A 26,780-nucleotide genomic window follows, 5' to 3' on the forward strand; every position below is an offset into this window, starting at 1 on the left:
CTCATGTTTAAATAAATAATTTTTGCACTTGTGTATGATCACATTGTAGATGAAAAATGCTACATGACTGTTTTGTCTCATCAACATTTCTCAAATTTTCAATTAAAGTGGTGCCCATTTAGAAGATGGAGCACTATTCAAGACAGCTGCACCACCTTCTCTGTCATTTTGCAAAATGGAAATCATGATCTTTTATAGGAATAACCAAGGAGAATAGTAATTAAATTATCTTTCACACTTTCCGTCCTCAATTGCAGTGTTTCCCAGAATTTGTCTGTGGCAGTTCAGCCATCTGCACCAAGCACAAAGAGACGCCCTCAACAGCTGTTCTCATTGACTGTAAAATACTCATTTCAATTTCACAGAATTCATAGCCCCTTGCAATTACTACTAGAAATAAATTGATTTCTCATGCCTTTAATTACTTTTATTACAAATTACAAAATGTGTATTGTAAGAAAACTTAAGCCAAAGTTCAAGGTCATTTCAGTCCTTTTCAGACCCTCGTTTTAGAGTTGAGGTATTGAAATGAATTCCCTGAGCAGCAAGGAGTTAACCTTTTAGCCACCAGTTTTTAATGTGATTCAAATTAAAACACCGAGTTAAATAAATCGGATTCTAAACAGCTCAGCATTCCATGCAGTAATTGTGCTTTGATCATATTCCAGGTATTCAGCAATTCTTACAGCATCAGGAGGTGTGTTAGTTTCATTAGTTTAGCATGTTGAGTTCCTAATCTTAGTTAGGTTACCAAACACAGAGACACAGAATGCTGCATTGCTTAGAAATTAAAGTCAACAATAAGGTTTATGAAATTCTGATTTGATGCAAATGTAAGGTGCAAAATAATTCTTTTGAATACATTGCATACACAAAGAATAAAATGTGAGAGGTAGCTGTGCAGGACTGATGGAACTGATAGTGGTGAATGCCCCTTCTCTACTCGGAGAACATTTCACCATTATATTCTATTGTGAGTTTCACACAAACTGAAAGCATTGAGGCAGCCAACAACATGGTGGTGGATCAGATCAACTTATATAAATGAGTGCTTTCTCACCAATGATACCCTATAGTTCTAGACTCCATTCTGTTGGCCTTGAACTCCCACTCCATTAAAGATGTGTATTCATGAGTAGCTTATTGATAATGAGATTGATACCACTCTGTAATCTTTCCATTTCATAGGAAATAATATCCTGCACAACCTCCATGGAGAGTTCATCGTTTCCTTGACAGACTTCCAGGTTGCCTGAACTAGCCACTACTACAGGCCAATCAGTATTGTGAAGCCCAGTATAAATTCAGACCCTTAAAGCTGTCAGTGACTGGGCTGAGGTCAGATCAAATGGATTTCCTAACCCACTATGACAGATTCCGCATGTCCCCAAGGCCTGACCCTAGAACTGGTATTTGAGTTTGATACCTCTTAAAAGTGTGTTACAGCAAGCTTCAGAACTTTAACTATTTATGGATTGAAAGAAACAGCAATAACTCTTTCTGGAACAAACTGTTAAGAGACAAAGTCAAACTCTTACACAGAAATTGAAAGCCATTAGCCAGCCAGGGAGAAGCTACTTAAACAAAGCTGTTTTAACGACTATTTGATAAATGGCTACCTTATGCCACTAGGACAGATGACTGCCCTGCAGACAAATTTAAGGAGTAAATCACAGAAAAGCTATGTCTTCAAACAGACAGTCGATGCTGAATGTGACAAGGAAGCTACTTCTGATAACAGGGCAATCTGCAGGCTTGATGGTTCCAGAGGAGTAGTCAATATTTTGGATGAAAGAATCTAAAGAATCATCAATAATGTCACACAACAAACTTGAAGGACAGAAAATTTTATAAAACTTCGACTTCAGGACTCTTTAACAGCAGAATTTCAAAGAACACTGCACAATGATCAAATCTTGGTCATCTAGAGACAGACACTGTTGGTTGGGAGAGTAGCTAAATTCCACCTTGATCGGGTTGGGTTGTGAGGCTTAACTTGTTTACTAGAGGGGTTATTTGGTTGCTACATGCAATGAAGTTTAAATCATTATTTCAGTACTTGATTGTAAGATTTCTTAATATGTAGCCAAAATTAAAAGTAACTGGTGGTAACTTACCAACAAAAGCAACAAACTGAACAGCTTGCATATCTGCTGTCATTCTGATTCATTCACATCACCTTGAGATCTTTATTCAAGGCAGACTCTCTACCATTGATAGAAATACAACGTCTCCATAGTTCAACTTCCTGAATAATCGTGCAACAATTGATAATTTTTCGATTTATCAAAATTTAAGTGCATATCACTGTGAAGATCCATGGTGGACCAGAGATTGGGAGAAATTTAGAAACTAATGAAAGTTGAGTAAAAGTATAGTAAAGATGGAGGAGCTACAATATAAGAATAAACATGCGAGAAAAATAGAAATTGATAGACTGTGACAGTTCAGTCTTCCATGTTTAAAGCATATACTAGTTCCATAATCTTATAACCAAAAACTTCAAACCTTGAGAAAGAAACAGAAACAGACCTTTTGTGGCATTTTCTACAGAAAATGAGATTGATGGAAAGGTCTGTGATGTTGGAGCAAGATTTTGAAAGGCTTAGAAGGTGCTGTTACTTGAGTTTAGAAACAGTATTCCTTTAGGAAGCAGGTTCCACCTAGAAGGGATAAAGTTTCTAAAATAAAGAAGCACTGCATTTTTAACTGATAGTTATGAGTTATCCCATAAAACACCAAGATGGCACTAAACCTTTTTGTGCACAGCTCTGCAGGAGCCAGAGAAATAATCAGAATATTAATGACCATGTGCAGAATGTACTGATGAAGGACAGCCAGTGGGAAAAAAAACAGTAAATGAAAACAGTAATGCCTTGTATTAGCATATTGGCTGTAATGGAGCTACAGTTTGATGTATACAAGACAAGTTTGACCAATATCTTTCATCTGCAAGTTTTACTGGTTTTTCCTTCTGGGAAATTCTCTCCAGAATAACGGTCAGTTATTACTGGGACTGATGTCAAAGTGCTGAATAATTATACCAAATTCATACTTGAACATGACCTCATAGGAATAAGCTGTTAACATAGGTGTCGGAAGTGTGGTGCTGGAAAAGTGCAGCAGGTCAGGCAGCATCTAAGGAGTAGGAGAATCTATGTTTCAGGCTTAAATCCTTCCCGATGAAGGGTTATGCCCAAAACATTGATTCTCCTGCTCCTTGGATACTGCCTGATCTGCTAAGTTTTTCCAGCACCACACTCTGGACTCTGATCTCCAACATCTGCAGTTCTCACTTACTTCTATAGAGTCAGAATCATATAGCGTGGACACAGAGCCCTCAGTCCAACTCCTCCATGCCAACCAAGTTTCTCAAACCAACTAGTCCCACTTACCCGAGTTTGACCCATATCCTTCTAAACTTTCCTACCAATGTATTTGTCCAAATGTCTTTTAAATGCTCTAACTGTACCTGCAACTAACACTTCCTCTGGCAGTTCATTCCAAATATGTACCACCTTCTGTGTGAAAAAATTGCCCCACATGTCCTTTTTAAATCTTCCTCCTCTCCCCTTAAAATGATGCCCTCTTGTTTTGAAGCCCCCACCTTAGTGAAATGCCCCTCATGATTTTATAAACCTCTATAAAGGTCACCCCCTCAGCTTCCTACACTCCAGTGAAAGTAGTTCCAGCTTATCCAGCCTGTCCTTATAACTCAAACCCTCCTGTCCTGGCAACATACTTGGAAATCTTTTCTGAACCATCTCCAATTCAATAATAGAGGCAGGCACGGTAGATTCATTTAAGATGCGTCTGGACAGATGCATGAGTAGGTTGGGAGCAGAGGGATACAGATACTTAGGAATTGACCGACAGGTTTAGACAGTACATTTGGATCGGCACAGGCTTGGAGGGCCGAAGGGCCTGTTCCTGGGCTGTAAATTTTCTTTGTTCTTTATCCTTCCTGTAGCAGGGTTACCAGAACTGTATATAGTACTCCAAAAATGGCCTCACTAACGGCCTGTACAACCTCAACATGACGTCTCCTAGAATATAAGGCTAATCTGAAATTGACAATATAATAAAAGAATTGGGAACAACAGTCAGTTCTGATGTAACTTGATAGTCCCATTCTCATGCGATCTTGCATTATAAGAAAATCACGCAATAGCTGCTCTATTTAAACTAGAGGACTGGAATAGCATTATGACCAATACAGGTGAGGAAAATTTGTGTTCTACAAATAATGCTCTAAATTCTTCAATCGCTTTAAAGCCAATCGCTTTGAAGAATCGTGCATTATAGCAGAATAGACTGTATTTGTACTCCTGCCATTACAAAGAACTATTTTGACTAAAATCTAGAAGTGGGATTGATTGGGATTTAGAAATAAAAAGCACAAGTTGAATGTGTTATTAGAGTCTTAGGAAGGAACAGGAGAGTAGCTGAATCTGAAAACATTCTGTGTTCTTTACAGAAAGGCAATTGAAAATTAAACTGCTGGCTATCCCTCAGACAAGACAATCCTGTTTCAAGTGTCTATATTTCATTGTCCCTTTGTTCTTCCATTTCTCTCTTAAATAATTCCAACACATTGTTTTTTATCTCGTAATAGTTAAAAATGTTTTATATCAAAATTGTTCAGGACTTCATTCTTTGATGTCTGGAACCTTGTCACATGTTATATTGTCACAATGATAAGATATTCCAATGTAGCAGAATCAAGCATCAAGTGATTGGTGCATGATACGTTCAATTTGAAAGTATCCATTCTTCAATTCACAGGTTTAAAGCACTTTATAGCAGCACATTATTAGGAGAGTTTGTAAATGATGGAATTCCTCTAAGTAGCACAAACTTCACTCAGAATGGTGATTGTACAAGCACCAAGAATAGCTTGTAAATTGCATATAGTCAGTCTGTTTTCAAAACATTACAGCTTTCTTCACTGGCCCTCCCAACTCCCATAAACTTCCATCAGCTTGCCATCTCTCCCAATCTCATGCCCTCCTACACATCACTTCCCTCACTCAAACTCCTCACTCCCATCTGCTACTACCTCTTCCCAGCCTTCTCACTTGCTGCGACCCTTTCCAGATTCTTCCCACTCCCACATCATTCCCGACCACTCACTGCCCATTTTGCCGCTTCAGGATCCTATTACTCCCTCTAGTTCTCACCCCTCTCGGTGGGTGCAACAAGAGAGATGTTCAGTGGCACAGAATGAATGAGGCCCCAACAAGGAGGGAGTGAGGGGTTCAGGGAAATGGGCTGCTGAGTGGGAGGAGGTCAGCTGAAGGGAGCGACTAAGATGGCAAGAGAAAGGGAGCACCAAGGTCAGAGGTCGTAAGAGTACAAAATTAGTAAGAAGATCTTGCCGAGTCTAGATTTCCTACAGTGCAGATGCAGGCCATTCAGCCTGCACCAACCTTCCAAAGAAGATGCCACCATGACCCATCCTCCTTTGCTATCCCTGTAACCCTGCATATACTATGGATAACCCACTGAGCCTGCACATCCATGGGCAATTTAGCATGGCCAGTCAACCTAATGTGCACATCTTTGGACCATAGGAGGAAACCAGACCACCTGGTGGAAACCAATACAAACATGGGGAGAACGTGCAAACTCCACACAAGTTGGAATTGGACTCAGGTCCCTGCTGCTTTGAGAAAGCACTGCTGATCACTGAGTCACTGTGCTGTTCTCAACTCCACTTTGGGCCAGTTAGGTTCAAGCAGCCCACAGGATTTTAACACAGAAATCACAGATCAACAATGGAAGCACCCTTATTACTTCTTATAGAAAGACAGTTTTCATTTAGCACAGTTTTGTTAATGTTTCGTCTTTTAGGATCAGATTAGGAATTCTGACCATGAGATTGCTGTCTTATGATTTATTTCTGCTTTACAGGAATCGGCTTTAATCGTAAAGATGAAGATATCATCATTGACTGTTATTTTGGGATATAATAGACAAATCATTCTGGCACAATTCTGTGCATTGAGCTCAAAAATTTAAAGATTGCTGTCAGACATAGAATACTTATTGATAGACTCAACATTGAAGTGATTGCATTGGTGTGAGCTTTGGTTTCTTGCCAAGTTGTTCAAAACTGAAAATGGCTGACAAGGTTGCGGCTGGTGCATTCAGAGGTGAGTTTTTTTTTAAATATTGCGATATGATCATTGTTACCGAACAACCTCTCTGTCTCCTAAAAGAAAAATTACAGTGTGGAATCTCATTCACTCAGACAAAAATTTGTGTCGGAGATTTTAAAAATGTTTTTAATATTTTCTGTCTATCTCTTTCATCTCACTCCCTCCATCCCATTTTCACTTTCCAAGTTTTATTTCAAGTGAATAATATGATGTTATTTTTATATTTCCTGCCCTGTACTTGCTCATTTGGATGCTGTGGGGTTCAGTGATGAGTCTTAAACGGAATCAGAGTTTTTGATCATCAAGTATTGACTGCCCACACCAGTCATCAAGTATTGATCAATTCCAATCCCTTTTTCAGCTTTCGGCCTGTAGTCTTGTATATATGGCATTTCAAGTGCTCATCCAAATATTTCTTAAAATGTCTTGACAGTTCCTGCCTCTACCACTCTTTTAGTCAGTGAGTTTCACATACCCACAACCCTCTGGGTGAGCATATTTCTCTTCAAATCTCCTCTATGCTCCTTACCTTAAAACTGGTATTGACCCATCTATATTTCTCCCTATCTCCCCTATCAATGTTCTGCAAAACTTTGTAACCTCGACCAGATTCCCACTCAGCCTTCTCTGCTCTGGGGAAAAGAAGCCCAGCATATATAGTCTCTCCTCATAGCTGGATTGCTCCTGCCTAGCTAACGTGCTGGTGAATTTCCTCACTGTCTAGAACAATCATGTCCTTTTGTAGGTGGATACTGGAACTGTATACAGTATTCTAGCAGTGCCCTAACTAACACGGTATGTGTTATAACCTCTTTGCTCTTATATTCAATGCCTTGACTAATAAAGGCAAGTATCTCATATGCCTTCTCAAATATCTATCTGTTGTGCTGCCTTCAATGATATATGGACACAGAGACCGAGAAACCCCCGATCCTCTGTACTCCCCACAGTCCTACAATTCAATACATACTCCTTGCCTTGCCTCATACTCCTGAAGAAGGGCTTATGCCCGAAACGTCGATTCTCCTGCTCCTTGGATGCTGCCTGACCTGTTGCGCATTTCCAGCAACACATTTTCAGCTCTGATCTCCAGCATCTGCAGTCCTCACTTTCTCCTTGCCTTGTTAGCCCTCCTCACACTTTTCAGTGTTCAATTCCATTTGCCACTATTCTGCCTACCTGTCCAGCATGTCTAGATCATCTATACAAAGACCAAAGACATTACAGCAAGAAACAGGCCCTTCGGCCCTTCAAGCCTACACCGATCCAAATCCTCTATCTAAACCTGTTGCCTATTTTCTAAGGATCTGTATCCCTTTGCTCCCTGCCCATTCATGTATCTGTCTAGATACATCTGTTATCTGATGAGAATTGATGAGAATAATTAAATCTGAAGAGCTGGTCTGTTGCCTGACTTGCTCATACATGCCAGAGATGCCCTGTGAAAGGTGCAGTGCTGGATCATATTGAATTGAATTGAGTTGAATTGCCCAATGACTAAAAGTCTTTATTCTAAAATCAATCAAATTTATATGTGCAACTGTCAGTGAGATGAACAGCAAGTACTGTTTCTTCCCTGCTAACTTGGGCCCTTGTTAATTATTGCAAATTTGGAATTAATATTTTGAAATCCAGTTAACAACAGACTCACAAATCTCAACTATCTGTTGATAAATTTAAGTAATGCATTCAGAAACAGTAGCTTTAAGCACCATTTAAAAACAATGGAGCGACAGATTTGTATCTTCTGTTTGGAAGTGCACTTAGGTATTTTCTGACTGGCATGTTCAGGGATATTATCGAACACATCTAGAACAGAGGCAAGGACACTATCACTGTGCCACAAGAGCTCTCCAGATTTTCATTTACCATTCACAATTATATTAGAAACTGGGTGGTTGCAATTACAGCAAACTGATTTTAAAGGCAGTCCCTGGCATTAAAAACACAGGGATAGGTTTTCAATTGTCTTTGCAGGTGATTTCCCAAACTTTGTTGGTTGAGCAAAATATTAGTGATAATTTCTTCTCATCAAAACTGAAACAAAATTAAACTAATACACGACCAGTCACCTTTATTGATGAATAAGTGTTTGACTTACTTACCAGCACCACAGAAATAATCAAGTTATGTTCACAGGAAAGTGAAGGATTATGAAACCCTGCAAAAAGTGCAACCAGTGACAACATTGAACAAGCAGCCATTGTATTGGAGGCGTTAATGCTTAGTTCTTTGTACAGGACAGTAGGCTGACAGCTGGACTTATACAACAGCACAAAGATGATCAAACACTTAAATATCATGAAGAACAAAAATTTTATTAATTTGTACTCCTTTTTACATGCTTATATAATTCTAATTACTCAACACATAACAAAGTAACAATCAGAGATGTAAGCAGCTTTGCCCACTTGCCTGAAAAACAAAGTAAGGATTTAAGAGGGTCACTCAAATTACAGTGTAAACATCTTAGCGAGCTGTGTGCAGTGAACTGGTTCTTTTTGTATGGTACTGACATTTCAGTGGCAAAGAGAACCAGTCCGTTTCACTCCCAACAACTAGGCCATAACTTGGAAAAGCTGTAGATGGGCTTCTCAATCATAACAACATTGTAATTGTTGTAATAATGTAAATTAATTAGATTTTTTGCTGTAATTTAGTTTTATGGCCACATTTGCAATTTATGAACTGTGACTGTGAGCAGGATTTCTCTGGTGTCCTTGTGAGTTGAATAACATTATCAAATGTCCTTGCTATAGAGCACTTGTGAGAGCACAAAAAAAAGATGTGATTTTCCTGAGTCTAAACTGCGTTTTACACAGAACACAGATTGTGAGGCATATTACAACCAATCCTATCACCTCCTGCCAATAACAGGTAAGGAATAATTTGGACAACTCACAAAAACTTTACAAGAAATACACTGCCAAGACCATCACCTCTTCTCATTCCGTTATTAACTAGGAACCAAAAAGGAATTCTTTAGAACTCACTCTGATTTACACAAACATGCTTACTGAAGGTGCCATTCAAAAGGCAGAATAAACATCGTTGAATCCCAACAGAGTGCCCTATGGCTGTAACCCTGTGCTTCCCATGGCTAATCAACCTAACCTGCACACCCCTGGACACTATGGGCAATTTAACATGGCCATTTAACCTATACATCTTTTGGACTGTAGGAGGAAACCCATACAGACATGGGGAGAACATGCAAACTTGACACAGACAGTTGCCAGAGGCTGGAATCAAACCCAGGTTGTGGCACTGTGAGGCAGCAGTGCTAACCACTGAGCCACTGTGCTGCTCCATGATGTTATGATTCTATTAAACATTGTCATTTGCTGTTTTATAACAAATTGCAAATCTCAGTACAGGGTAGGTTGGAAAAAGTGTGTCTACAACATGCTCACAGAGTCACACTTCATAAATTGTAAATGTGGCCATAAAATTAAATTATAGCAAAAAAGCTAATTAATTCACATTATTACAACAATTACAATGTTGTTATGATTGAGAAGCCCGTCTACAGCTTTTTCCAAGTTATGATTTGGGAACCATTTCTCTGCCTTTTCTACAACTAGAAACATAGTCTAGAAATAATGGTGGTTAAATATATCAATTAAACTGAGTTTTACTTATTTGTACAAAATGTTAATGATCTTCACTGGTAAACTGCCTGAATGAGAACAGAGATCTTTCCTTGCACTCAGATTGTATCAGCCTTCAATAGCTAAGTAATAGCTTGGCTTTCAACGGTATTTTTGGTTTAAACAAAAGACCATAATTTTAAATTTGCATTATAAGCAGCGTTCATGTTTTCCAGCTGAAAATCAGTTTCAGTTCTAAAGGATATTTGTTTTGAACTTGAGGATGATTCTGGGCTAGGGGAATCTGTCAGACCATGTCAATTGACATTTGACAACAAGAATGCCCTCCAGATCTGGTTCCCGCTGAAAAGAGGCCAAATGCCTGCCTGCATTCTGAAAACACATTGAAATTCAGAAAATAAAAATGATTGCCATTTTGTGTCTGATGTTGGAGGCACTCTAAAGACTATAGTTTATCCCGGAAAATTGTACCTCAGTAAGCCTTAATCCCTAACCTCAGTAGTGTAATTACAATGCAAATTGTTTAAAATTACAGGAACTGGTTTAAGGCAATCCAACTTCATTTCAGAATGGGCTCCTTACCGCAGCAATTTAAATCAGAAATAACAAAGTGAAATAACAATGAGCAGAATCTTCTGGCCCTTAGTAGCCAATGATTAGTCACCCAAGGGTCACATCCTGCCAATGGTGGTATTTACTCAGTGGCAGATAGGCCTGTTGCTAACTGCTATACAGAGGAGATAAAACATTGCCAGGTCTGGAAAATACAATCACCCAGGAGAAAGTGAGGACTGCAGATGATGGAGATCAGAGTCAAGAGTGTAGTGCTGGAAAAGCACAACAGGTCAGGCAGCATCCGAGGAGCAGGAGAATCGACATTTCGGATATGAGCCCTTCATCACGAATAATCAATCACTCAACCAAAAACACTCAGTGCCTGATCAAGTGACTGGTCATCAGGGAGGTGTTGGTCACAGAGCCACCCACTTACCATCCTGCAACCTGACTGCACTCACTGCCACTCAGCTTAGTTACTTGTAGCCTGGGTGACTCTGGAATCTCCGGAGTTCTCAGAGACTGGCAGCTCTCAGTAAGGACAGACCGCCACCCCAAGGCCTTGATATTCCAGGAGAAGGCCAGCTCTTGGCTTCATCATTATCTGACTGGTTTGTGTTTCAGCAGTGAGACCCCTGACAATTCCATCCAAACTACCCTGTCCTTGTGATCCGAAATTCTGAAGGAGTGATATTCTTGAACAAGGTCTGTTAAAGTATTTTGTCCACTTGTAGAAACTTCAAAAAAAAAATCTTCCATTCTGTGGAAGAGCAGAGTAATGGAACAACAATAACGTTCTCTCAGTAAGATTATTACAGCTACATAATATTTAATTATGCAAAGTAATGTGACACTTACCATTGCAACTGAACTTGGCAGAACATGATTTGCTGCAAGTTTGACAACTTGAGTCTACAGTTGTATTCTTGCCATAGAAATATTTTGTCAAATTAACACAAAACTGGGTCTAGAACTGCACAGTAGGACACAATTGGTAGAAATTATTATTGTTGGAAGAGTATCCAAATGACAGAGATCAATTTTATTTTAAAACATTGCTTAGGGTTGAATACTTTTACATTTTCCCATTATTAAAAATGTGTTTTCAATTCTTGTGGGATCTCGCTTCTCACTGAGAGAAAAAGATACATCTGAAGTGAGAGATTCACATTCCCTCAGCATAAATCCAAACTGAAGCAAACATCCACACTGTAATCTAATCTAATCTAATCTAATCCAAGCTGTGGCTAGTTCTGAATTTAAAGGAAGCTTTGATGGTCTCAAACTATAATCAGAAATACTCCATATTTTCAGGATTTCTCTTTCTGTAGAGTAAAAAGATCAAGAAAGAATGAAACTATTTTGATAATTTTCCTAATAATAGAGAACTTGCGCACAATGATCATACCATTAAATACGACCACTATTTCTAAAATACTTCCGAAAAGCATCCCGGAAATTGTAGCTCTTGCGATGACCACATCCTGATAATAAATGCTTATATCTTGCCTGTCTGTTTCATGCATTGTCTGGAATATTCTGCTTTTAAATGTTGCCTAGTGGATAGCCAATAATCCATCACCTAGGAGAAAGTGAGTACTGCAGATGCTGCAGATCAGTGTCGAGAGAGTCGTGCTGGAAAAGCGCAGCAGGTCAGGCAGCATTCAAGGAGCAGGAGAATCGATGTTTCGGGCATAAGCCCTTCTTCAGGAATAATCCATCACCCTCAGTTGTAGGACCACTTATTATAAGAAACTAGAACCTGGATCAGTATTGGGTTTATTCAGACTTGATCAATGGTATCACCGCAGTTTAAAAATGTAGTTAGCAGATTTGTGTTCATATTCCTTACTATTAGGTACACAATCTGAAGAAGATATCAAACAAACTTAGGTACCTCCCACAGCTGGCATGAAAACTCAGGGTGATAATGTCCCAAGTACCAATAACATAGCTCCGCACTGAGCAGCCTCCTAGTGAGAAATATTTTAAAAACATTCATTGCATGAAACACTGAACAACTTTGCCAGAGTGAAGTCGCAAGACTACGTTTTCTCAGTCTACAAGATACATCAGAAGCTACATACTGACAGTGGAACTACAGATTCTGAAAATGTACCACACAACATTTTAAATGGAAAAAAAAACATAGGGATGTTTTTAAAATACTGCTGACACTCCTCATCTTTCTTCATCCAATTTTGTTTATTGTTATGTATTGCTTTCTTAAAGAAGACTAAATAATTGGTTGATGATGGTACCAAAAAGTGATTATTTTCAGAGGCTGAATATTACTGGGAATAAGATTAGTGCCAATTTTGGAGGCTTTCTCTCCACCAGGCAGTGATAGTGTTAGGATAGCCAGGTTTCTCTCGCTATCTTTCCAAACTCACCTCATTATTTATCCCCATTGGTCACTGTAATCATCCACTCAGCACACCAACAGAACCACTTGTGACCACTGGCGCCTGCCAGCATCCCTGGCACAAGCACCAACTTCAAAGTGAGGCACTGGAAGGCCACAGCTACCCTGCACACTTCTTGTCAATTAGCAACCCGTTTTGCCGGCAAGGTTCTGGTGGGTGGTTGGGAGAGGGGGGGGGTCACTGTTCATGGAGCTTGCCCAGAGACATCCACTGATTCATATTAGTGAGGTGAGGTGATGTAATATTGAGAGTGTACATGTATGATAAATACGCCTCTCGCCACTCACCGTCAAAAATCTCATCTTGCCGTTCCAACACTTATATGGGAAATGAGATCTTCTGCTCTCCACAGTAAGAATCTGCTTATTGCCAATCTTATGTGATTCTTCCAATTTCCTCACCTATGTCCATGTCACTTAGTGGCCTGGAAGATTCACCAGACTGTCAGTTAGCCAAGAGTGGAGCACAGTTTGGGAATTTGGTTTGGTCACTTTCTCAAAGTTCAGCTTGGGCTTCTGCTCATCTGTCTAATGTTTAATCAACTTTGAATTCTTCACAGAATCAGAGATGTACAGCATAGAAACAGACCCTTCGGTCCAACCCGTCCACGCCAAGCAGATATCCTAAATTAATCTAGTCTCACCTGCCAGCACTTGGCACTTATCCCTCCAAACCCTTCCTATTCATATACCCATCCAGATGCCTTTTAAATGTTGTAATTGTACCAGCCTCCACCACTTCCTCTGGCAGCTCATTCCATACACACACCACCCTCTGTGTGAAAAGGTACCCCATAGGTCCCTTTTAAATCTTTCCCCTCTCAACCTAAACCTATGCCCTCTAGTTATGGACTCCCCCCATCTCAAGGAAAAGACTTTGTCTATTTATCCTATCCATGTCCCTCATGATTTTATAAACCTCTATAAGGTCACCCCTCAGCCTCTGACGCTCCAGGGAAAACAGCCCCAGCCTGTTCAGCCTCTCCCTGTAGCTCAAACCCTCCAACCCTGGCAACATCCTTGTAAATCGTTTCTGAACCCTTTCAAGTTTCACAACATCCTTTGGATAGGAGGGAGATCAGAATTGCACAAAGTATTCTGAAAGTAGCCTAACCAATGTCCTGTACAGCCGCAACATGACCTCCCAACTCCTGTACTCAATACTCTGACCAATAAAGGAAAGCATTCCAAACGCCTTCTTCACTATCCTATCTACCTGCGACTCCTCTTTCAAGGAGCTATGAACCTGCACTCCAAGGTCTCTTTGTTCAGCAACACTCCCCAGGTCCTTACCATTAAGTGTATAAGTTCTGCCCTGATTTGCCTTTCTCAAAATGCAGCACCTCGCGTTTATCTGAATTAAACTCCATCTGCAACTCCTCAGCCCATTTGTCCATCTGATCAAGATTGAAAATGGTATCATGAAATGAGCAATTAATGTCTCTCTAGCATTATTTTGATGTAAGTCCATGTGGATAACACCTTCATTAAAGTAGCAAATTAAAATGTTAACACGCAATCTATTTTTGATGAATATCATGTAAGAATTCCAACATCTCAGTTGAAAAAAAATGTAAATTAAAATTCCCTTAATTGAGAAATAGATTAATGGCTTTAAATAGGAACAAATTTCAAAAGACTTCCCTTCATTCCCTTAATGAGGAAAATCCAATTTGTACCATTTTAGATTTTGCTACTTACCTGTATTATGACAAGTTAACAGAGAAAGCCATTGTCACAAGTATTGGTTCATTTTGATATTGTTGACTAAATACGTACAATTCAAAGTCATGGCCTTTGTTGTTGTTCACTTGATTATATGTAACCCTGAGGAAACGTCGAAGATGCAAAATGATAAATGATGCTTTACAAAGCAAAATAACTGAATGAACAATTACCTCTTCTATCTATTCACACTAACCATATTTGTGGAAAGCATCTGATCACTTACCTTTGATGAAAGTGAAAGTGTGTTTATAGTCCACATTAGATGTATTCTTTTCTTAAGGATTGTAATTTGAATATGCACTGATAAACATGTCAAACATTGACATTTCCGTCTATCGAGAAGAATTAACACAAATTTAGGTCAGACTGCTAAGGCATTCCCAGTTGAGTTAATTTAATTAGGCCGGACCAATTAGTTTGGGTTCAGAATGATTGCAGAATTCTCGGTTGTAGGAGAAATCCATCGTATTCATTTGTATCACTGATAATTGTTGAAAAATGTGGTGCTGGAAAAACACAGCAGGTCAGGCAGCATCCGAGGAACAGGAGAATCAACGTTTCAGGCATAAGCCCTTCTTCAGGAATTTCCTGCTCCTCTGATGCTGCCTGGCCTGCTGTGTTTTTCCAGCACCACAGTTTTCAACTCTGGTCTCCAGCATCTGCAGTCCTCACTTTCTCCTCACTGATAATTGTGCCATTTTCTGTAATTTGGATACACTGTCAGTTCATTATTAATTTGATTTCTGATATCAACACAGAGGTCAGATGTCAAACAAGAGTTTTGTTCTGGCTGGCTTAAAGTTTGCATCAAACACACATGCAGGACCAGTGGAATAATATTGCCCCACACTGCCAGCAACAATTGACTAGCATCCACAATAACATTAGGAAACACTGCAGGGCAAAAATGATAAACATGCCAGAGCCATTTCTTTATGACCCTTAAGGAAGTGGCACAATGGTCAAATCAGGATTTCAAATACACAGGAGACGTTCAACTTCTGGTTGCATGTTTTGATCAAGTAAAATGATCTATAAGCCAGCAAATTTAATTTTGGGGTCCAGTGCACCCGTTCTAAACCAAATGTGTGCTTGACGCCACACTTTCAGGTGATTCTCAGCCACCCAATTGAGACATATGTTCAGCACTCAGGGTGGCACTAAGACTCAATGGTTAGCAATGATGCTTCACAGCACTGGGGACCCACATTCGAGTCGAGCATGTGTGTGTGTGTGTGTGTGTGTGTGTGTGTGTGTGTGTCCTCCTGTGATATTTGAGAGTTAACTTGCCTGCAGGAAATTGGATGTCCCAAGGCTAGGGTAGGATGCCTCTGACTTACAGATAGACTGTAAGAAAATTACATTATCATCTCCTGTTATTCAGGGCCATTTACATAGCCATTTCCTTGCCATTAAGAGCAATTTACATTGTCAGTCCTATTCAGAAATCAATACGAGCATTGCAGTTGGAATTTGACTGCTCCCCTATAGTTACAAAAAAATACAATTGCCACCAGACCTGGCCATGAAGGGATGGTTTGCATTACATTGTTTCTGGAGATGATGTGGTCACTGCATTGTGTCTTGAGTGGTATGTGACTGTGGGAGAGTGGCTTGGAGTTGTCTTGTGGGCATCACTGATTGTGATGTAAAGATTTTGTATAAAGGAAGGACTGTTCCTTTGTTCACAGACTTCGCAACCATGGTGAGGAGTGTTCAGGATTTCTACAAAGCTTATATTGTACTGTACTTGCTTTAATAAAATTTGTTTGCTTGTTCATAGAAGTTAGCCTGTTGCAGTTGCATCAAGTGTGTAAGATCTCAGAGAAAAAGAACTTAACACACCCACATTCCAAAGATGTGCAGATTAGGTGAGTTGGCCATGCTAAATTGCCCATAATATCCAGGGATGTGCAGCCTGGGTGGATTAGCCACGGTAAATGCAGATAGGGATAGGGTAGGAAAACGTGAGGTCTGCAGATGCAAGCGATCAGTCGAGAGTGTGGTGCTGAAAACGTACACCGATTCAGGCAGCTTCCAAGGAGCAGGAAAATCGATGTTTCGGGCATAAACCCTTCATCAGGAATGAAGCTTCTGGGCCAGGGAGGCTGAGAGATAAATGGGAGGGGGATGGGTTTGGGGTGATGTAGCTGAGAATGTGATAGGTGGATGAAGGTGAGGGAGAAGGTGATAGGTCAAAAAGGAGGGTGGAACGGATATTTGGGAAAGGTGATGCAGAGGTCAAGAGGGCAGTGCTGAGTGGGAGGCTTGGGACTGGGATAATGTGGGGGGAGGGGAAATGAGGAAACTAGTGAAATCCACATTGATCCCGTGTGGTTGCAGGGTCCCAAGATGGAATAGGAGGTGTTCTTCCTCCAGGTGTCGGGAGGTAAGGGTTTGGCCTTAGTCCCGTTCACACCAGGGTGAATACTCTCCCCAATCCAAGTTACCAATCAGCTCACTATGGGTCCTAGCTGACTCCCCATTCTCTGACACAGAAGTTGCTGTAGATGTCCCTTTCCTCTGACATTGAATGAGGCTTTAAACGAAGTTGGTGTGCTGAATGGTTACCCCTTCAAACTTGATAGCCATTTTAAATGAAAGTTGTATTTCTATGCTTCTTACTTTGAAACCATTATGATCAATTTCAGTTCAACTGCAGAAAAGACAGGATATGAAATCTGTCAACATATTGGGATGGGCCCTGCATGACCAATTTGTTTCACATCAGCAAATTATTACTCATCCCATGTGTAAACTTAGACATTGTTCTGACAAGCAAAGCAGAGATTTTAAACTTAAAGGTTCGAGTTCAGTTGCTTTTTATTCCAAGAGCATTAGTACTAACCGAGAGTAAAGTTTATTTCTGCATTTTATGGGGAATGTATCCGGCATTTCACACAGACATTTACAATTTTAGGCACAGAAAAAAAAATACCTTAATGCTGTAAGTAAGTGTATTTCACAAGAGCAGTAACCAAAATTATGAGTTATCACGAGACAGGAAATGGAGGTGCATCATAATGTATATGCATGTATAAGCTTGTATTTTTGTGGTAAATTATCTTACTTACAGAGAAGGAAATGTTAAATCTAATTTATGGTTGTTTTAAATGCAGCTACTTACAAAAACATATCTCACCTATTCGCTGTAGACTGTTAATAACGACAGGTAATGTAGAAAAATAAAGGGTGCAGTCGTATTTCAAGGGCCTTCCTTATTCCATTGTAATTTGTTGAAGAATCATTGAGGCCTACTTCTACTTTTCCAAATTTTACTAAGAATCTGAAGTTGGCTGTTTTTTGTTCAATTCACCGATGCTGAGAAATTTGAACCAAGTTGAATCTTTGTGGGGTTTGTAAAACTGAGTTGGATTAACTTGTTGTTGAAGAGACGCAACTTACAGGCTTGCTCAAACAGCAATCTGCTCTTTCAGAATATACCATTTACTGAAAAGCTGCTGACAGTCCTGGCAAGCCCCTAAAATACCGGCCAATGGGAGTTCACATCCAACTCGACATGCAGCCTACTCACTGTGTAGAGCTGGACAATACACAAAAATACGTCATAGCTAAGGTTTTGTACAGTTGACATGAACAGGCCCAGCTGTGTGATGATGCTAACTGTGGAGCTCCTTGGGGATAGCAATCCAAAAGGTTAATGTTAAAACTTTCCCTGTCAGTTTGGTAAAGCCACTTAGAATATATCCCAGTTACAGGAAAGTGTAGCAAAGAATTGTGTTTGTTCAGAACTTCTGAGAAACTACAAACAGAAATAGGCACTTGGCAGATGTCCTCTCCACAGCTCACTGAACAATTCACTCAGATTTAACCAACTAACACAAAGTGAATAAAAAGTACTTAGGAACATATTTTACAGGAACGATTGCAGTGCTACATGGACGTCACTTAACTGTGACCGTGTTTTAATGCCTCAGACCTTATATGACCCCAATATGAAAATTTGGGAAGGTTACAAGAGTTTTTGAACGCGGTATAGGGGACTATTCAGATTTTGAGTGGGAAGGGGATTTTGTTCTAGACTGTGGGGATAGAGGAGTGGGTTATGGGAATGGGGATGAAGAACTAGACTGGAGCATGGTAGGGTTGATGAAATCATAGACTCAGAATCCCTACAGAGTGGAAACAGGCCATTTGGCCCAACAAGTCCACACCAACCCTCCAAAGAGTAACCCACCCAGACCCATTCCCCGACCCTATTACTCATATTTACCATTGACTGATGCACCTAACCTACACATCCCTCAACATTATGGGCAATTTAGCATGGCTAATTGAATATAAAGGGGACACTTCACCAAACAAAACCCACTGCTATTCAGTAGGCTTTTCGCAGTAGAGACAGCAATCAGATCTCCGAGAGCTGTCCATTAGGCCTAACTGATAAACAAGTGAGCATTCAGGGGCTTTCAGAAATCAGCCTGAGCTCCAGAGCAGCATAACTGCCTCAGAGCTTGCAATCCCAAAATCCTGTTGGTTGTAACCCACAGTTTGGGAAGTCCTGGATTATGGGATTATTTTTAACTCCTAATTCAAGGCCACAACAATTCTAACCAATGAGCTTCAGTGCCACGAACACTCCCACCTATAACCCATTTGTTTCAGCAAGCCGGGAAGGCACGCACGTGAATGGGAATGTAGAATGACATCTGCGTGAGGGTTGAAACCCCACACTGACTCAGGTCACTCGAAGGCCTTGCCTTCACAACTTCTCCCTTCACCTGAGGTGTTGGGACCCTCAGGTTAAACCATCACCAGTCATCTCTCTCTCTCTCTCTCTCTAATGTGGAAGAGCAGCCTGTGGCCCTACACAGAATCCACAAAGGGGAAAGGGCAGGAAAGTGGACAGGAGGAATGTCAGCTCAGCCACGATCCTGTTCATCGGGGGAGCAGATTGGAGGGGCCAAATGGTCTATTCCTGCTCCTATTTCTTACGGTCTTGGGTAAGTAACCTACAGCTTTTTAACCCACCCACCAAACCTGTTTCTGCTGAGCCAGTAGAATTAAGATTCCCTTCACACCTAGGATGTTTTGATCTCTCTGGTTGCAATACATCATTAGACTGACTACATTTTATACCCTGAGTATTGCAAACATTACTCAGGATCCAGGTTCTAAATTTAAAGAGAAACCAAGCTTGGTAATGGTTGACTAATCGAAGAAAGTTCTTAGTACAAATCATTTCAAGATGCGATTTCAATCCCCAAGCATTTAGTGAGAAGCCTGAATTTAATATCTGGAGGATGTAGAAGGTCATTTATCACAGTGCAATTCATTACAACTGAATATATCATAGGGTATAGTTGCTGTATAAACCTTCTATCCATGCCACCCTGAATTAACTTCTAATTAATGCAATTATTTAAGCCAGTACTGAAGCACATCATGCATTTAGTGATAATGAACTGTTATAATATGAATGATGAATTCATACCCTAGGATATGGGGACAAACTTTCAAGCTGCCAGGCATCAAAAGCATCTTTGGCTGTTTTGCAGCTTTAGCTCTACATTTAGCCTCTACTTTGAGTGAAGCTGATCAAATCCATTTTTTAAAAAAATCTTACTGCAGGTGTTAATAAAAATTATCCAAATTTACAGCTCTGACAAGTCACTGGATCGAATCAATGTTATGTAAGTGGGAACAAGCTGTGCAAAATAGTGTCAAACAAGTTACTGCTGAGTTCACAACTTAATAAAGTTCAACTCTTGTGCAAAAAAAAAAGCAGTACATACAATTCACACATACTTTCTTCACACTACACTGATTAGCTACAGCGGAAGGTTGTTAGGTACCTGGGGCTTTCACTGTACAGAAATGTATATGCTGTTAGAGTGATTAAAAAAAATGAATGAATCATATGGCAAAATGCCTCAGGCAATCACTTGCCACACAATTCTACACTGATGAAGTGTTTTAACTTTCTATTTGAGAAGACCTGCAAATTTTATGAGTCTTCTTGTCTTGATTAGGTTGCAGTTGTTGAGATTCATAACTAAGGTGTGACACTATTAAAGCTCCCAGTCGATTTCGAAGGAAAAGCTGAGGTTTGAGTTAGTTAAGTGATGGGGAAGAAGTGATAAAGAAGGGCCCATTAGCATATCCCCTTCAGCAGCCTCTGGCTATCACTGCAGTCAGTAGTACCTCTCCTCTTCAGGTCATGTTTCAGGTTGGCAGCAGGCTACAGGAAGCTCAGATTAACCACCAAGATTCCCTGTGTCCACTCTCCACCACTGGAGAGGCTGTGGAAACTTGTAATCAAGGTTCTATCATCAGAAATCCAGTGGAATTACCCCAATTTTCCTTCCTTTTATCTTCCTTTAACTTCCTGATCGTGGTGGAAAATTTAGCCGAGTGTGCAGAAAGACAGCAACATGACATATTCACTACAATGAAACTGTGCTACAAGTAGTTAATGGAGCCAAATATGTTCACTTGTTGCATCATCATTTGCAATGTCCTTTATATCGGAGTTTTCAATAATATTTACTAAAAACTTCAAATCAAAACTATGGTACGTGTGTGGAATGAGCTGCCAGAGGATGTGGTGGAGGCTGGTACAATTGCAACATTCAAGAGGCATCTGGATGGGTATATGAATAGGAAGGGTTTGGAAGGATATGGGCCGGGTGCTGGCAGGTGGGACTAGGTTGGGTTGGGATATCTGGTCGGCATGGACGGGTTGGACCGAAGGGTCTGTTTCTATGCTGTACATCTCTATGACTCTATGACTCTATATTCTCTTGAATCCATGTTCATTAAAATAGAGAAAATTTAGATTTAAATAATTTGTGCACTGAATTTGGTAGTTGATACAATACAAATAAGTAATTTTAAGCTTTTGATCTACTGAAAAGTTGAAAAAGATCAGCCCAGATAACTAAGATTCATTGTTTCATAAAATGTAAGATTACATGGATAAATAAATTTTAAGTATAAAAAAAGCAAGAAAAATTAAGTACAACTTGCAGTAGTAAAACAAATTATCGTTCATGTATTGTTATGGCCAATTAATTAAAATATTGTGGAGACCCTCAGTCTCTGCGTTCCCAACTCACCACTCTCAAATTTGGCTTGTGGATCGAGCAATATTTTATGAAACAAGCTTCGTAGATAGTAACTTTTGTCCTTGGAGCACTGAAGACAGGGATTCATCTAATTTTATATCTCCACTGATCATTTTTCCACATAACAATGAAATTCAATAGTCATTAAGAGTTCAGATCAGGAGGCTATGGAGGAGGATTACGGAGTGTTATCTGGTGAATGCAGAACATGCCAGCCAAGATCAATGGTCCAGATCCAATACTGTACCATTTTAAAGTAGCGGGGGGGGGGGGAGGTGGTTGTGGTGGGAGAGGGGTGTGGGACTGCGACAGTGAAGGGTTCTCGTATTGAAAGAGATATTCACCTCACTCACATTTATGGGGTCAGGTTCAGAAAATATTTACCAGGATGTTGCCGGGAATGGAGGTTATGAGTTATAAAGATAGCCTGGGACTTTTGTCACTGGAGTGTAGGAGGTCGAGGTTTAGAGAGGTTTGTAAAATCATGAGGGGCATAGGTAAGGTGAATACCAAGGGTCTTTTCTCTAGGATGGGGGGGGGGGGGGGGGGGGGGGGGGGGGGGAGTTCAAAACTAGGGGATTTATTTTAAGGTGAGAGGAGAATATTTTAAAAAGGACATGAGGGGCAACTTTATTTTTACACAGAGATTCGTTTGTGTGTGGAAAGAACTGCCAGAGGAAATGATGGATGCAGGTACAGTTACAACATTTAAAAGACATTTGGATGAATACATGATGAGGAAAGGTTTGGAGGGATATAGATCAAATGCAGACAAGTTGGACTCGGTTAATTTGGCAGCACTGTCAGCGTGCACTGGTTGTGCTGAAGGATATGTTTCCATTCTGTATGATTCTATACGAAAAGACCTATATATCTGTCACCTGGTAATCCAAAACAACGTAACTAATAACTGTGCAATTTAATTTGATGGATGTGACAAGGCACGTTGGCTGCTAAAGTCATTTGTACCTCACACCTCTGTATGTTTCAAGAGAAAAGTAACTATGCAGGTTTGACAGCAGCATCAAGCCCTTCTGCAGCTGATGAGGTCCCAAATACTGGATCTATGGAATAATGGCTTGCACCAGATCCCAGCAGCTAGTGCCTCACAGTAGCTGAAAAGTAAGCAGATCTTTATAGTTTCTTGTTACAATTTATTGCATTCAATAGTATAATACATTAATTAATGGTGTCGACAGTAGTCATGATTTGGAGATGCCAGTGTTGGACTGGGGTGTACAAAGTTAAAAATCACACAACATCAGGTTATAGTCCAACAGGTTTAATTGGAAGCACACTAGCTTTCGGACAACCACCTGATGAAGGAGCAGTGCTCCAAAAGCTAGTGCTTCCTAATAAACCTGTTGGACAATAACCTGGCGTTGTGTGATTTTTAACTTTAATTACTGGTTCCATTAATCTTACACACAGCTGTAAAATTGATAAATTAATTCCAAAAGTACAGGGAAGTAGTTATACCTCATGTTTATTCTCTTTCACCTAGCACTGCTGTACTTAAAATTGAATTTTAAGTATTGAAAAAAATGCAAGAAAAATTATTTATCCATGTAATCTTACATTTCATGAAACAATGAATATTAGTTATCTGGGCTGGTATTTTCCATCTTTAAATCAGTTCTCCAGTGCTATTTAATGTGTGATTGAAAAACTCAGCGTGATTTCTACTCAACTGTGATTGATTTTGACATAACCAACTATCCTTTCAAATACTATATTGGAAACAAATCCAGTCAGGTCCTGTTACGTGTTCTAACTACAGTGCAAACTCCTCAGTACAAGTAAGCAAGTCTGAATGCTATTTACTTTTGAGAACCTCAGAAATGACATCTCAGTTTTTGTTTGCTGCTGACTTTTAGGTAGTATCAATTTATTTGACTTTAGTAATAAAGTTTGGCATTTTTGTTCAGCACTTGCTTATTAATAAGATTAACTCTGAAATGTCTAGCTACAACTCAATAATGTTCAGTCTGCCAATACAAATGAAATTAGTTTGGCTGGATTCCTAAATATATAGCTTACAATTATTTTCCAAATGTCTCCCATAAAAATTTCTATCACATTGAATCACAGTCTATTTCAAATAGTACAGACATTGAAACATCCAGTATTGGTTAACTTGTTTAGTTACTTCGCAATATACATATTTACTGTAAACTATAATTGCAGCAACAAAAACTATTTGATACATATATTTGAAAGATTTGATCTGTGGTGTTTGAATATTCTTCCCTATCAGACACCTGAAATGTTACTTCTGTTTGTAATTGATTCTATTTCCTATTTTTATTGTCTGTAAATTATTTGTTCCATTTTCTCCCTTGTTCTTGGGAGCTTCTGTTTATCTTTTACTTTCCTCATTCATTACAATAGTTATAACTAAAGGAACCCATTTGGCCCATCTCAATTCCTAGAAATCTCGTTGTCCTAATTATACTTATGAGGGTTTCTTTCATTATTCTAATGCTTTGCTACCCTGCCAAGGGGACCAGTCCAGAAATTAATCACACTTGTATGAGAAATTCTCTGGTATTAGCTCAAAGCAATGCCTCGAGCTAATGTGAACTTGACTGTCCTTCATTTTTGGTCCAAATTGAAATAGCTTTCCAAAATAAGTATCTGAAAAGGCGGTGAGTTTCCCTTCCAATCCTCCTTCAAACCCTGTATACTGATGGAGTAGCTCCAATCCCTGGGGCATTCAGAGCATCTGCCAAACCTATTGTTATCCCCTGAACTAATACCTGCTACTTCCTCTTCTTCAGCTCTTCATTAAGGACTTAAATGATGGCATTCTGTGCGTCTAGACACAATACATTTTATGGCTTTCCAGTTTTCACTTGGGACACCATATCCTCAATAACGGCACAGAGGTAGTTCAGAAAGACCCATCCTCTGCAGCTGCCCACCATAACAAGATGCTTGGTTATCCCCTATTTATTTGTATGTTTGTAGGTGTCTCTTTTCCAGGTTGACTTTGCAATCTGTCAATCTAGTGAATAGTGGCATTAGCAAGAGGTACATTTTAGGAAACACCTTGCACATAACCCATGATTTTCCATCTTTTACAAATAATTGTAATCAGATCCATTGACTGGACGCCCCAAAGTCCTGACAATTATTGTTATGTACCATCTATGCTCAGACTATCACACTGCGACTCATGGTCACTTGTCAGGCTAGACATTCCTTGAGCCTGTTCTGTGTCACAAAGTTATGGAGCACTGAAAGTGAAGTTGAGGCCTGGAAACTGACCAAATCAGAGTCTTACACCTTGCTGGTTCACTTTCACAAAGATGCAGGACCCAATCAGGTGTGCTAACTCACCGATTTGAAGAGAATCAATGTAGACCAATGTGCTGCCTCACTGACAAAAGGCCTCAACAAAGAATGAAGATGACAGAGCATTTGAAAGGTCTGGTTAAAAGAAAAGTATTCATTTTGGTGACAGCCTCCAACAAGCCTTTAAGTGACTGCTGGTTAGGTTATTAAAAATTCCAAATCTCTAAACAGAATATGCCCAATACATGTCAGCAGCAAGCAATCAGATATATATCCTGTACAGTCCTGTAACACCCATTTCGTCAATGTGATTGGTGAACTGGGGAATGATTTTTTTAAAACACAAACTCCCGTCAGTTAACACATGATTCCATCCCCCGGTTAACTTAAGTTCACTCTCGTTGTTTACTTCATTTCAAGTAAAAGAGGTTAGATGATGGAGCAAGTGTTTTCTGACCTTATTGATGATGTTTTCGAGGATGCTTTTAGAAATTGTTGAAGGAGCAAAGATTTGGATTTCAAGATTCTCCTCTTTCTGGCCAATGCACCAAGTCACCCTCTCACCATTGGTGAGCTTTCTGAAAATAACTCAGTGGTTAGCACTGCTGCCTTACAGCGCTAGGGACCCAGGTTCACTTCCCACCTCGGGCAACTGTCTGCATGGAGTCTCCGTGTGTCTGTGTGGGTTCCCCCCATAGTCCAAAGATGTGCAGGTTAGGTGAATTGGCAATGCTAAACTGCTCATAGCATTAGTCAGGGATAAATATACTTGTAGGGAAGTGGGTCGGTATGGACTTGTTGGGCCAAATGGCCTGTTTCCATACTGTAGGGAATCTAATCTATTTGAACCTCTCATCACAACCTTTCTCATTCAACCCATGGACCAGAGTGCAATAGCAGCGTTTAAAACTCATTACTTAAGATGCAAGAGGCACATTTTAGGAAATAACATGCACATATCCTGTTGACTTTCTAATAATTATAATCAGACGGATTGATTGGATGCCCCCAAAGTCCTGGCAATATTGGAATGTACCATCTGTGCTCAGACTGTCACATTGCGACTCATGGTCATTTGTCAGGCTAGACATTCAGGAAGCTGACTGCAGCTACTGAGGGATAATGAGGACAGTGTTCTTTAATTTTGGAAGAGCTTTAGCATTAAGAATGCTATTGACATCACTGTGGAGACCAGGGGTGACGTCAGTAAGGCCTGCTTGCATCAGTTTGGTGGAAGCTTCTCCCAGATTGTCTTCATGATTTTAAAGGTGTTGAACTATCAGAGGAGCTTCCAGCAATCACAGAACATTGCACAGCTCTTTCAAAGCGAGCTGGATTGGAAGAATGGAGACTGCTCTCCGCCAACGTGTTGCTAGGCGGTGGGGGGGGGGGGGGGGGGAATATTGAGGCTCGAGATGGGGACGATGAAGTCCAGGATGCAGCGCTACGAGAACTTTCCAGTTCCCTTTTGTCTTCTACCCCGAGGGAAGTGGAGAAGCAGTTCAGAAGGACTACAGTGCAGACCACAGCAGGATAGCAGTTCTTGGCATAATGTATTAGTTGTCACCCTATGAGCAGCTTCAAGAAAGATGGCAAAGCAGCAAAAACTAGAAGCCTTTTTTCAGCCAATTCCCAAGAAACAGCCTGAGGACAATTAACCACAGCCATCCACTTCTGGACTAAATAGTTCTTTTTGTCCAAACCCTGCACCTGAAAGTAATGATGATGCTGACCTTCAGCCCCTGTCTTAATACTGTACTGTAACTCAGCAAACTCAGAAACTCCTTAAAGCCTTACATTTATTGTATTAGAACATAGAACATTCTAGCGCAGTACAGGCCCTTCAGCCCTCGATGTTGTGCCAACCTGTGAAACCAATCTGAAGTCCATCTATCCTACATTATTCCATTCTCGT

The 26,780-nt window shown here is 40.1% G+C and overlaps 1 protein-coding gene and 1 pseudogene across 7 annotated transcripts in view; one reads left to right on the forward strand and one right to left on the reverse strand.

The window, feature by feature from the left end:
• Positions 1-26,780, reverse strand: part of trim2a (tripartite motif containing 2a) — a 170,728-nt gene that overhangs the window by 71,466 nt on the left and 72,482 nt on the right. The window contains exon 1 of one of the 7 annotated variants that reach the window (XM_087999501.1): positions 17,623-17,851. The exons of the other annotated variants lie outside the window; for them this stretch is intronic. The gene's annotated coding sequence lies outside the window, so the exon portion shown is untranslated. Of the gene's footprint in view, positions 1-17,622; positions 17,852-26,780 lie in introns of those variants that run through there. 7 annotated transcript variants of the gene reach the window in all.
• LOC148152054 (uncharacterized) overlaps positions 1-26,780 on the forward strand; it is a 121,249-nt pseudogene that overhangs the window by 32,215 nt on the left and 62,254 nt on the right.

The sequence above is a fragment of the Chiloscyllium plagiosum genome, unplaced genomic scaffold (assembly GCF_037043375.1).
Source record: "Chiloscyllium plagiosum isolate Xiang-an unplaced genomic scaffold, Cpla_swu_hap1 HiC_scaffold_1, whole genome shotgun sequence".
Taxonomy (NCBI): Eukaryota; Metazoa; Chordata; class Chondrichthyes; order Orectolobiformes; family Hemiscylliidae; genus Chiloscyllium; species Chiloscyllium plagiosum.